Source organism: Pezoporus wallicus, unplaced genomic scaffold (assembly GCF_028554395.1).
Source record: "Pezoporus wallicus isolate ANWC-B61680 ecotype Strahan unplaced genomic scaffold, APGP_CSIRO_Pwel_v1 contig_4710, whole genome shotgun sequence".
Classification (NCBI taxonomy): Eukaryota; Metazoa; Chordata; class Aves; order Psittaciformes; family Psittacidae; genus Pezoporus; species Pezoporus wallicus.
This window is the reverse complement of record NW_026640647.1, coordinates 2116963-2130923: the sequence shown is the minus strand read 5'-3', so window position 1 is coordinate 2130923 and position 13961 is coordinate 2116963.

The window sequence follows — 13961 nt, the reverse complement described above, 5'->3', positions numbered from 1 at the left end:
CATTTTCTATTGCAGAATATATATTCAGTTTTTCTCTTTGCAGTTCTCTGCATCTTCCGAGATAACATCTGATTAGGTTTAGATAATCTAAGGTGGGTTTGGGAAGGTATCTGTGACCTAGCTTTGATTATTAAGTATTAGAAACAGAAGAACAAAATGTTTACGTCCTTGTGAAAATTAGTGATTTATTACCAGAATGACAGGGAATGATCTCTGCAATTGTACATTGTAGAGCACAATAGAACTACATGGCCAAGTTGAGGGTCCTGGGATCTACGGTAGTTCATGCAGTGCTTGAAACATCTCCAAGCAAACTGTAGTGCACTTTGTTGTAATTAGAAACAATAAAATAAGCAGTAGTAGTGCTCTGGTCTGGAGGACTTGATGGTGTGGCAGTGCTTTTCTACATTGTTGTCACTACATTATGTTCTCTATCTACTAGCTTAAAAATGAAACTCTACAGCATGCAAGAAAGCTGGCTTCAGTTGGAGAGCTGCATTTATCTATCTGTCTATCTACATATCTACATGTACACTTTCCCGTCTATACTGGGTGGTCATTTATGGGAAAACTCCAGTTTATTTGCAGCAGTTTTCCTAAACCTAGCTGAACAGAAGACTCAATGTCTGTCTGCGATGAAATACATCTGGAAGGAAATAGGCACTTGGCCCAATCCCCTGTCATCTTTTTTCACACCTTTACTGTGTTGCTGTAAATTTCCAAATATTGCCATGCCATGCACATATACCAGAATATACACTTGAGAATTTTGTGATTGTTGCATTTAATAATATTGAGCTTTTTCATAGTATTTTTAATATATACTGGTTTTAAAATTGTATTTATGAAAAAGTAAGTCTCCAGTTTTTTTGTTTGGTTTCCATCCATGCTTGTCTAACTAATTTTTTGTTGTGTGGGGGTTTTTTTGTAGTTGTTTTCATTGAAGCTGTTACACACCATTGAGCATAATGGACAGAAACTAATGTAGTAATTGGCTTTGGTATTTGAGCACAATTCTAACAAAAAAATTTAATTCAGCAAACTTTCAGTTGTCCTGCAGGAACTTTGTCCTTGACAAAACTATTTCTAAGAATCAGCTTCATTCGTTTTTAAGGAGAAATATGTTTATGTATCTCCAAGAGAGTAACTGCTCAGCCAAACACTACTGCATGTTACAGGTTTACTCCTATGCTCTCAATGCATTTTTGGCTACATGTTAAGGATTACATGAAATCAGAGAAAACTATAAAAGGGAAGTTCTGCACTCAAGGAAAACTGTTCCCAGACCAGCCACTGTCAGATGGGTGAGTTGTTGGTATTCATTACTAAGTGGTATCTCTTTTAACTTATGCATGCACTTGGAAGGAACTGGTATTGCTCAGCCTCTGATGTTCAGACCAATCTCAAGACTTCTCAATATTTTCCTGTCAGTAAGAAATACTTGGAATATATTTGAGATAATTTGTATTTTTCTCTGTGTTCCTTGTGTGCGCTTGACTCCATCTCCCATCAAGACTTGTTGCACGGAGTAATTTGCTTCCTATCTGTTAGTGTAGTATCTTGCCCAGACAGTTGCTATTTCAGTGTGGGCTGCACAGTGATTCTTTCTTCTCTCCTCTTGTAGTGGGCATGTTAATTTTAGCAGGAAAGAAAGGAGGACAGTTTTCCATATGTTACCAAGAAGAGGCTGTGACAATGTAGCTATGTTTAAGAAACATGTCCATACTTTAGGATGTTCATTCAAAATATACAAGAAGCTGAGGGGGTTGTTTGCCTATGTAACTGTAATTTCTGCATTGATTTACTATGATGTAGCATTTTGATTTAGTTAGTTGTCACAACATTTACTTTGTGTTCAGTTCTACCATTCTGCAAAAATGGATTAGAAGGCCACTTCCTCTGTAACCTACATCTTTCTGTTCATTCCAAACTTTAAGCTTTATAATTGTCCCATGACCAATTGTGCCATCTCACTGTCTTACCCTAGATGATAAAATCATGGAGTGGTTTGGGTTGGAAGGGACCTCAAAGCTCATCCAGTTCCAACCCTACTGCCATGGTCAGGGGCACCTTCCACTAGACCAGGTGATTCAAAGCCCTGTCCAATCTGGCCTGGTAACAGTCAGGAATCTCAGTAGTCAGGCAACTCTATATTTGTTGTTATACAGCATGTAAACCATAACTTCCTTTTATAAATTAAGACAACAAATCGAATTATAATATATAGTTCTTGAAATCTTCAATGTCTTAAGAGCCTTGTGCAAGTCTTATCTGACTCCCTATATAAATGGAGTACTTGAGGAAGCAAGTAAAAGATCTCTTCTGCATCCCACACCTTATCTCTCTTGCAGCTGGAAATGGTTGGGTGAACATTCACGTTGAAGGGAATTTCTATGGCAGTTTTCAGTACTGTTGTGCATGTTTAGAAAACAACAGACTATTCCTTTATTATTCAATAATTGTAAATTCGCCTTTAAATGCTTTCTTACGAAGTTGTTGGTTTTCTTGATTGTTTTAATCTTGCAGCTCTAAAAGACTTCTGAAAGCAAAATGTAGCTACTTGAACAAAACTATTTACAGGATTGTTATATCTCTCTACTCAGCCAGTGGTTATTTTTGCTTGTGAAGCTAGAAATGGCAGGTAAACAGGAGATGCTACAGAACTCAATGTTCTCATTTTGTATGTAGGCCACCTGTGAATCTTCTATTTCCAGAGAAAGCTTCGAAAACTTTTAGTTTCTCATTGTAATGTATCTAATTCTTTTGAATTGTCATATGATCTTGAGCTCCTTTCCAACCCAAGCCATTCTATGATGGTGTTATTTTTAATGCCTGATGGTATATCTATGCCCATAAACTAGACAGTTAAGTCTTTTTACATATTCATTAATATATTCAAAAAAGTTTTCATGTGGAGTACAGGATTATAACAAAAAAAAAAAGGGATACTTATCAGACTGTTCAAAATGCTTGTCAGAGTAGAAGATGAAAGTGAAAACACCTCAAAATGTACTTGAGTGATGGTTAACAGACCTATTTCAGCTAACTTGGTACAAAATAAAAGAATATTGAAGTCAAGGGTATAGTTGCTGTCAACTACTGTTAAGTTTATTAGTGAACTAAGGAATTCCATGAATCAGAAAAAGAAATATTAAGATATATGTGGATATGTAGAGTTGTACTTTAGCGCTCCTTAAAATGGTCATTAGGTTTAGTCTTGCTGCTTAAATAAGCTAGTGGAAATAGCTGTGCTGCTTAAAACTTACGTAACCAAGCCATTCATTTGTAACAGAAGCTTCCCTGGAAAAGAGTTTCAGTTCAAGCAGAATAAATAACAACATCTTAACCCTTATTAGCAATTGCTTCTATTGTATTATCTGGGCAGTTGTTAATTAAAGAAAGCATGTAGTCACTACTAACAGCTCTAGATTGGTGTCTGATTTCACCTCAGGTGGGCCTTCATTTCTTCAGTAATGAGATACTTCTAAGCAAGATGTTAGAAACAAATGGTGTAGAACATAACCTTATTTACTATCTCTAATCGCAGATTGCTCAGGAAGTCTTTTAACATTTTAACATTTTAACATTTCCTCAATTCAAAGGCCAAAATCACTAACTAAAGGTATGAAGCATGTTAACTCACTCAGAATGGAAAAAGAAGAGACTTTGTGACTGTGATATGGGTAGGATATCATATCTGTACCTGGGGCTTTAGGCAGCTATGCCATATTTCAGGTAAGTCATATGGCTCATAATCTCTTTCTTCCTGTGTTTCACACTGCTGAGCTGGTCCTTGCAATGCCCCTAAAAACAACACATATCCACTCACTGTGAGCTGAGGGTTGCTGGAAAAGACTGACTGTTCACTGTTCTAGATGTTCAGACACATGCTTGTTTTCTACCCCCTTCATGCCCATTTCTGGTATTTCTGGGGAAAAGATGTCTCTGCCTTCAAGTTACAGATATTTCTCTAAAAGCACTCAACACCTTTAAAATGAACTTTGCATCACCCTTTCTGTTTGAGTACCGACATTGCATCAGAAAGCTGGTGGCTGAAAAAATTCTTTCCTAGTTTATCAAAAGCTCATCAGCATTAGCTCTGCTTCTTTACAGAATAACTTGGATCAGGAGACTTTTCAGGAACCAGGAATGAATGCTAAGGAAAAGTATATGACTGATTTATGCTTGAGGAGGTAAGACTCTTGAAATTGTTCAGGCCAGTTGAAAGGACAAAAGTGAATTAACTTCAATTATGGCACAAGGAACTTGAAAATATAAGTTTAAAATCCTTTTAAATGGTTTTCACAGCAAATTCATGGTTGATACTTTTCATTATATATTATTATTTTATGCACTTGAATTCAAAGAGCTCTGAAATATGTGTGTCCATCTGTCCTTAGGAAACACAAGTTCCAGATTGTGCATGCTTCAGATACTTAGCTTTTCTGAGTGTCATGATTTAAGCCCAGTCGGTAACTTGGAACCACGCAGCCCTCACTCTTCCTCTTTTTCTCCATCAAAAGAATATAACTCCCAGGGGTTGACATAAGAGCAGTCCAGTAACTAAGGTATAACACAAACCACTGCTGCTACCACCAATAATAATAATGATAAGGGAAATAACGAGGGAAGAGAATACAACCACTCACCACCTGCCAATCAATAGTCTAACCCAAGCGATCTAGCCCTTCGGGGTCACTGGCCCTAGTTTATATACTGAGGGGGGAAAAAGGGATGCCAAGTGATCTTGAGCGCAAAAAAAAGAATCCAAGCCCCACTGAGGTTTTTAATTCTCTTCTGTCTGAATGGGTTCACATGCCTGTTTTGAGGCACTGAATGAAAATATTTTGATGGGGAAAGAGGCAGAGAGACAGGGAAGCCAGGTGGTAGATTTCTTGCATTATGAACTGCAGAGCTACCCTCTGCACCCTCTGTGTATGCCTTGTTCTTCATCATGCCTTGTCAGAAATGGGATGTCAGTGTGAGTTCAAAAATCCTGTCGAATCATGTGGGATAAACCGTGACTTAATCTTTTCCTTCCCTGAAGGGAACTATTTTTTTTTCTTTTCATCTTGAGAGTTATCTGGTTGAATGAAAACTTGTACAACCCAAACCAGCTATATTTAAAGATCCTTGTTTCACTAGTGAGTGAGAAGTTTCTTGTCCAAGACAAAGTCTCTGCTCATTTGGATGTGGATCACAGGTTTCCAAAACAGCCTTCTGTCTTTCCAGATCTTTTTCTTGGTGCATCACTCAAGCACAGCACAAGACCTTGTTTCTGCTCTTTCAGGATCAGCCTGTACTGATGTGCATTGAATGCTGTTGTGTCTGAGGAAACCTAAGCAGAAAAAAAAGTGCAGGTTTAAATTACATGCATCAGTACTCCGCAGTATGTTGAAAAAGGCAGGTAAAGCAAATCACTTGAAAGACATAAAGCCTATTAATGTCAGATCATATAAAATGAAAGTTTGAGAAATTAGTTTTAGATCAATTATTACTCCTCTTTTTTTTTTTTTTTTTTGTAACTAACTTACATCACAGGAAATGGGGGAGTAATTTCCTACTAATGAAGTAATTATTTAAAAATACTTTCTTGGAAGAAGCTATAAAATATATATGGCATGACTAATTGAAATGATAAGAAATTTTAAAATGGTGTGACAGTTATTGCCACATTTTGGGATATAGGAAAATACTACTAAGACTATATTATATATGTGTGTGTATATATATATATATATATATACTGTTATAAGTTGGTTGGGTTTTATATCTGAAAAATGAATGCTCTTAACAGCCCAGTAATATTCCCTGCTGCCGGAGGGTGCAATCAAACCCTACTCATAAAGTGAGCACTATTGAACAGGCCACAGTTTGCTCTGGAGTCCTGATGCAAGTGCCTGAGCTGGCTGGTGGAACAGCATGTAGCCTGGGGTCCAGCCTCACATGTGGATTTTGTCTGCAGGAAGCCTGTGTTAGCAGGTCCAGCAGTAACATGCTTGGAGAAGGACAAAGCTGCCTGGTCTTTATCCTGCTAAAATCTGCCTTCCACTATGCGTCTTTGCACACAGGGAGATGCATCTGTTCTGAAAACTCAAAGCTCAACAAAAACAGCGTCCACTCCCTGCAGCCATTCATACTGAGTTTTCAAGAGGGTACACTTTACTCTTTACATAAAAACATATCAGAATGGAAAGGCTTAAATGTTTTCTCATGTATTTAAACACCAACGGAAATATAGATGGGTTTTGTTGTTTTTTCATGGAAACCTGTAGCTATATTTCTCAACATTCACAACCTGAAAATGTGAAGACATTGTTGTGAAGTGTGGTAGTTTCTTTGAATTGTCTTTTTTCACTCTGCTCACAGTTTGCCATAACCTTTTAGTAGACAGAATCCATAAGATTTTGAAGAGTTCCTCTGAGGGTTCATTACCAAAGATGAAGAGTTTAAATTTTCGCTTGTGTAACCATCCCAATAAAATAGAAATTTTCATTTAGAGTCATAAAATGCATTTAGACAAGGGTAGCCAAAAACTGAAGTGCCATAACTTGAAAAGTAGAATTCATCTCATACGTAGTTCCAAAAAAATTCATTATTTGCTTCATGATTTTTCCTTTAGTGTTACATGCCACTGCACATCATAGCAGAACACTTTTTCCTCCTGTTTACTGAAGTTTTCAGATAAATGTCCTTCAATATTTCAAATTTCTGACCTTCTTTACATGAAAAATGATTAAGGCAAACAGGTTTTTATTCTTTTCTGTTTCCTTACAACATTTTTTTTTCTGAAGGGAATCTTTCCGCTGTTTCTTAATAGCCACTTGTTCCCAGTCATATAGTTTCAAGGAGATGAATATAATTCACCATTCTTGATCTGTTACAAGCACCTGTTTCTCATGCTGTTTTGGGTTGATCAAAGACTTAAGTATTTGAAGGTCATTTCTTTGCTTTCATTTTGTGGATACACCACTGCAAACTTGCGCTGGTATTCTTAAATGGAAATGGGGTGGGAGATAAATGTGTTTTGGGCTTTTGTTTATTTGGGTTTTTTTTTTAAAGACTTATATATAGCTAACTATTTACAAGGTTGACTTTCTGCAGACCTGACCCTGAAGATTTGTACGACTTTGCTGTCTTGCTCTGACAATAGTTAGGTTGCCAGGTCAAGGCATTTATGTTAGCAAGGTACCTTCCTAAGCAGGGAAGAGACTGTGCTCTCTGTTAAAATGGCTATCTACTGTGTATCAATATAGGCATATATATATTTGATTGCCTTATTTCCTTTCTAGCATGAATTTTTAGAGAGAGGAAGGTACACTTTTTTCAAAGTTAAGTCCAGTTGTGAGGATATATGGGTCGGGAGGAGAGCATTGTAATATGCATGTCAGAGAACGAAAGAAAAAAAGAAAAAACATGGGCTTGATGAAAATAAATGGGTACATCACTGAATATGTTTCCTGTTGCCACCATTAAGTATTCAAAAGTTAAGTATTCAAAAGTATTCAGCTTAGAAAAGCAAGTCTGTTGCACATGCTGCAAGTGAAAAACCCAAATGATGTCAACAGTTGTAATATGCCGAGTTGAAATCCTAGGCTTTTCAGCCATTTTAGAAACTTTAAGTACAGCTTGTTTTTAGGTAGCAGATTATACCCCATTTTTTTGCAAAGGAGAGTGGATTTACCCTTGTGTTTCAAGATGGCATCTTGAGCTTTTCTGAATAACCTGAGATATACAGGTTACGTGCAAGTGTGGTTTTTTTCAGTTGTATTAACGTGAAAGTTTAAGATGAAAGCTTCTGATTTTTGCTGGGGAGTCACAAAAACTGCCAGTAGCAAAGTGTATGTTTTGATAGAGCAGAAACTGCCATTCCCACAGCAATTCCAGCAGCAGAAATGTTGTAAAGCCTTGTGTATAACTGCTGAAGTGAAAAAGGTTGTGCTGTCTTTACCTTGCAGTACATTTTTGGACTGTTTGCATGTTCTGAAGTACTTATCACCCACAATTATTTACGGTATCTATGCAATTGAGTCACTATGACTCATTAATGGTTTCTTGCTGATTTTAATAGTAGGAATTTAAAGATGTGGGTTACCTGCTCTTTTCTTCTCCATTGACAGGTCTAAATTAACCTCAAGAATCAGATTGCTGCGGGCTATAACCACAGCTGTAAATGCAAAGGGTACTTTCAGTAAATATTTTGTAGTTTTTGCTTAAAATCCACAGTTTCAGCAAATGCTTCTGCTAGTAATTAATTTACTAGAACATGCCAAAAGCAAACACAAAAGGGATGTAAAACTGAAATCAAAGCAAATGTGTTTTAAAATTCAAATGAGTATTCATAGATAATGTTGTGCAGCATTGGCTTAATTCTAGTGGCAGTTCACTGGGGACATGCTGTCTTTTTCTTCCTTAGCTACTGAAAGCATTACTTGTGTTTATAATAGTTAAGAACAACAAGTGCTGTTTTACTTACGTTCAAGGAGAAGCAGACTTCTGATCTAGCTTTGACTCAGCCAAAATATTTCCCTGGTCTTCAGTAATCACCTACTACATTATGAAAACATAAAAAGCCATCAGAGAATCACTCAAAAACAGGAAAATAATTTGCTAATGTAAAATAATTTCTGCTAGCAGAGACTTGAACTAGGACAACTTTGATCTTAGAATAAATTATGTCTCAGATTGCTTATATCTCCTGCAGATAGTACAAGAGCAAAGAATATGCACCTTCATCTCTATTTTCATAACCTTCTTTAAATTTTAGAGGTGTATTGAAATTGATTCTTTCCTTCCTGTTATTCCATAACATGGGTAGAATTTCAGTAAAGGGATCTTCTTTCTGCCATGTAGCCCACATATGTGATTATTTATTCATCATTGATATATTCTGGTGTTTTACTCTTAGAAATAATTAAAAAGTAGGAGAAGCACTTAAATACATTTGAGTCTTACAGATATGGGGGGGCTTTTAGGTAGAAAAAAAGTTATCTAAATGGCAAATCTATTTGATAAATGAAGCTTTGTGCATTAAATTATTATGGCTAGTAAAATTCTGGTAGTTGATTTCTAGGAAGAGATTCTGTATATATTTTCCTTCCCTGATTTCCATTCTCTTTTTATTGTCTTTTCTGCTGAAGAATTTGTTTTGATGATTATAGATACTTTGCATTGCTTAGACTACAAATTTATTTTACATGCAAATATTATCTGATTTTGTGTTTTTATTAAGCTTTAATAAGGCTTTACAAACACAATAGTGATAAAAGACAATATTGAATTCACAAAGCCTGTATAATGATGATTGAAATACAGGATCCAGGAAGAGCGATGGTGAAAGTAGCTAAAGTACTTGCAATGCTGGTAAGCCTGTAGATGCATTAAGTTTATTTTTAAGTTCTAAACCGTAACAAAGTAGGAAATAAGAGTCTGGAGGAAAAAAAGATCAGAATACTACTTTTGCTGTCAGTGGCATACTTGAAAGTAAATGCTAATGATGTTCATTTATATGTAGTGCATGCCATTTCTTTTGGTGTTTTTAAGATGATAAAATAATCATAAAAAGATACTCAGTTTGTGGATTACGGCATATGGTGGAAAATGCGAGCAAAAATGCCATGCTGTTGCAAAGATAATGATTAATGTTTAAGAAGCTCTAAATGGAAGGCATTGGGTGAAAGAATCTAGTCCTAAAAGTTTGCATAAAAGCAAACCAAGTGCCCTATTCAGTGCTGTACTCTGACTTTATTGCAGTGGAAATAAGACATCTCTGCTGTTTTCTTTCCTTGCCTCTTAAGATACTTATGAAGGAGAGTGGTTTACTTGATTAAGGCTGAAAAAAGTTAGCTATGCTGGCTTGGTAAAGAGCTGAAACACCAGATGAGTGGTAGTATTGACACTTCTCGCAGTTGTGCATCTACAGCAGCAGACTCTTCAAACTCATCAGGTATGCTAGTAGTCAAGCTACAGCTGGAAGGTGTTCAAATCTTGCTGTCAGTGTGGGAAACTGGTGTGTAACCTGGGCAGACAAGTGACTGTCCCCTCAGAGGCTGCTCCTCATGCATGGCTAAACGGGCACATGCAGAGGTCTCCATCAAGGGTGTGGGGCTTGCCCAGGTCCAGGAGAGGACAAAAAGGCTGTCTCTGAGCAGGGGCTGTAGTGCTGCTAAGGATCTCCACTGTCAATGCCGAGATCACTGGGTCTGCTTGCTGCTTTGGTTTTTGTTTTTCTCTATACTGACATGTTCCTCCCTGTGCATATGTGCCTGCTGTTACTAGCTTTGCCTAGCTACCAGGGTAGCTAAGGAGGGGAAGACAGTGAAGTGAAATTAAAACCTTATAAACCTCAGACATCTTCCTGCTTCTGATGCTATAGGGCCCAGCAAGAGTGAGAGCTGAGGGCTGCCCAGAACACAGTGCAATGTGCAGCATGTGCAAATGCCTACCTGGGTGGGTTTTTTTAGTGTGTGCGAGCAATGTAAGAAGTTCTTAGTGTTGAGAAAACATGTATGTTCTCCTGTGGTGAAAGCAGCTGGCCTGAAGCAGTGGGGCGAATCAAAGCTGTACCTGGAGTATCAGTGTCATCTTGCACTGAGGATGTTCCTGCAGCATGGGAGACTGTCAAATGGCAGAAGCTGGTAGTGGTGGTAGATTTGCTGCTTATGTGCATAGCCAACATCCAAGAGGGCTGCAGGCTAACTTGCCTGGCAAGTGTAAAGGAAGTGTAAAGTTACTCAGAGTTGTAGGGAGAGCTGGTGATTGTTTGCTGTATTGGTAATGATCTGTCTTTCTGGGAGGTCCTAGAGGGTAAACCTGTGTATGGATGCTCTAACAAGAAACCAAGGAAACCAGTGCTAGGTGGAGAATGTGCTATTTGCTGATACTACCTGTAGGGTGGACTTGGCTAACAGTTTGAATCTGAAAAGGCCAAAAAGTGAGGGTTGGAGAGAAATGAGGCAAAAAACAAAGTGCCAATAACAGAGAAGGGCCTTTAGTCATATTGTGTGCACTATTAAACAGTGCAGGGTGAAACTAGCAGTGTTGGAAGCCTAAAAAGAGACAGGAGAGCAGGAATGCTGACTGGCAGATGACAGACAGGTATGATATACACCCCTAATGTGGTTCAGGAGGACGATCAATGGGGTGGGTATCAGTAGGGTATATAGTTGCCAGGTTACCAGCTTTTCAGGGATGAAAGAGTACTATGTACAGGCAGGGCAGTGTCACAGCAGGAGAAATGTAAAACTGGCAATACTGCAGAAACAGCAAAGCACTGCAAAGGCCTTGTACAGGACTTTGTCCACATAAGAACAGTTTGCAGACTGTATTGCAAACTCTTGTTCAGGACCACAGCACACTGATCAGGTAGTGTGAAGTGAATTCAGAAGTTGTGAATTTAGGATCTTTGTTAATAGTGACAGATTTTTATCTACACATGTGCAGACTAGGTGAATGTTTCATCATTATGAGATGAAGAGATAAAATTCTTTGTACTCTGCAAAGGGCTGGATGTTTTTTGTCTTAAGTGATACACACAGCCCACTTCAAGGTGAATTAAAGGAAGATGCCTCCATAGCAGTGTTCACAATAGAATGAAGGTTTATGTTGTGGTGGGAGACAGCAAGCTGAATAAATCCAGTCTGCAAATACTTAATGTAAAAAAAGTGGAATTATATATATATATTAAGAATATATTTGTATATATAAATATGTATATAATATACATATATATGAATAAGATGACAATAAAATATACTAGTATTCTGGCAAGTAAGATGCCTGAAAGTAGCCTGTAGTGTTCAGTGTTGTAGTATAAGCCCAGGTAAACAGCCACTTATTATTCTTTTTTAAAGAAAAAGAATAAAGAAAAAAAGACAAACCAAAACAAAACAGCCATCAAAGTGATCCAGCTCCTGGGATCATGACTGCAAAGACTGTATCATAGGGGAAGGCTTGCAAAAGTTCCTTTAAAAAGTACGAAGCTTGACCAAACGAGAACTAGAAAGCCCATAAATTGCAGTAGGTCAAAAGTAGACATGAAATAGAGTACTGAAAATTTGAAGAGCACTTTACAAGGGGTGATCAAGCTTCTAGCCAAAGGTTCTTAAATCAAAAGTATGAAGTTGGGTAGGGCCTAAGTGGCCCTTAATGACCAGACTGTAAGGAAGAACTTGGGATTTAAAAAACTGTAGCAGACAGGTTCAGTTTAATCCTTTTATTGCTCTTTGCGATTGAAGATGTCATGGAGGTTTCTGCACTATTCTTTCTAGTACATAGGGTGATGATTAGATGAACTGGGTGAGTTTTTTGTAAATATATAGAACTTCTTGGACCAAATAGATGTATTAGCTGTCAGTAGCTCACTAGGTCAGGTGGCACTCACCCCAAGATACACTCAAATATGAAATTGCACAGAGGCTGGCCAAGGCTTCTACCTGACCATTGCAGACAGCCATAATATTGGAAGGCTGGAAGGCTGCCAGCATAATTCCCTGTCACTTTCCTCTCACAAAAGAGACTGTGGGGAAATGCAGGCTGAGTGTGAGTTCTGAGGCTGGTAGAAATGTAGGATATAAAATTATGACATCTTTGAGAATGTGAATAAACACAGTCTGTTAGGGGAGAGTCAGCGTGGTTTCTGCAGGAGAAAATTGTGCGCCACTGAATTTCTATTCAAGTCAAGCAACATGCGAATGAGAGGAATTCCTATTAACATAGTGTATTTCGTTTTCCAACAGATCTTCAAGAGTTATTAAAAAATTAGTTTCCAACAGACATCCAGAGTAGAATTCCCCCTTGGAGCAGAGGGACCACTGGCATCTTATGTTTTTAATTGTATTAATTTCTGATTCATTTTCAGTAAAGTTGTTTGCTGCTTTCAGAAACCTAATCTGTTACTTATTAAAATAATGAAAAAAAAAAAGTAAATCTGGAATTCCTTATGTGAACTGCAAGTAAATCCAGTAAAAGAAACAATCCTGTAGGCCATCTCTTAGCAAAGTGTTGCCCAGTGGATAAGTACTGCAAGGAAGAGGGGGAAGAGTTTGTTTTGGAAGTGAAGACCTCAATAAATAAGAAACCCTGAGATGCTCTATACGTTGTGGCAAATGACTGTGTAGTACCCCTGCTCCCAACAATTATTCTGATGAAAAGAAATCACTTTGGATTTCTATTCTGTAATAAGAATTTGTAGTAAGGGAGGTCATGTATGTTGTAGCACAAATGCTAAACAAATATCCCAGACCTGTGAGAATAGGCTAGGGGAGCTGGTGGGCATCATCTCCTTGCGGAGTGATAGGCTGAATGTGCACACAGTGAGGCAGTCACTTTGTGATGGACAAACAGGTGAAGTGGAACTTTCTACTTGCTGTAGAAGCTAGTGGGCAGGGACTGAGACATCTAAAGAGTGGCACAAAGAGTGTGTTGTTTGCTGGAGAGAATGGTTGCTTCTTCAAAGCTATTCTTGTACTCTGCCACAGCATCAAGGTTGTATTTATCTGCACATGGCGTAGTTCATACCCCCCATCACTCTGCTCTGCCTTCTGGCAGGGTATTTAGGAGAGGTAGCAGTGTCATTTCCATTTGTTATGGTCAGTTGTTTCTTTGCTTTATGCATTGGTAAGTTAAAAATATAATGTTCTGTGATGTACTGTGAGAGAAATTAAGTAAAATCAACTTTTGTATTTATTTGTACTTGTTTTGCCTAGTGTAGCACAGTATCAGTCAAGAGGTAGTGATCAGTAATAACAGTTAAGAGTCAGTTCTAAGAAGTGCTACTGAAGTGACTGGAGCAATCTGGTAGGCTTGCAGTAGAACAAGTGTCTTTGCCTCTGTCTTGCTACAAGTGGTTCTGTGTCTTTGTAAATGTGTGCCCTCTTTCCTCTCCTTTGGTTGGTTGGTGGTGTGTTTCTGTTGGCTGGTTAGGGGGTGTGTATTATTTTCTGTGGGGGAAGGAGGGAGGC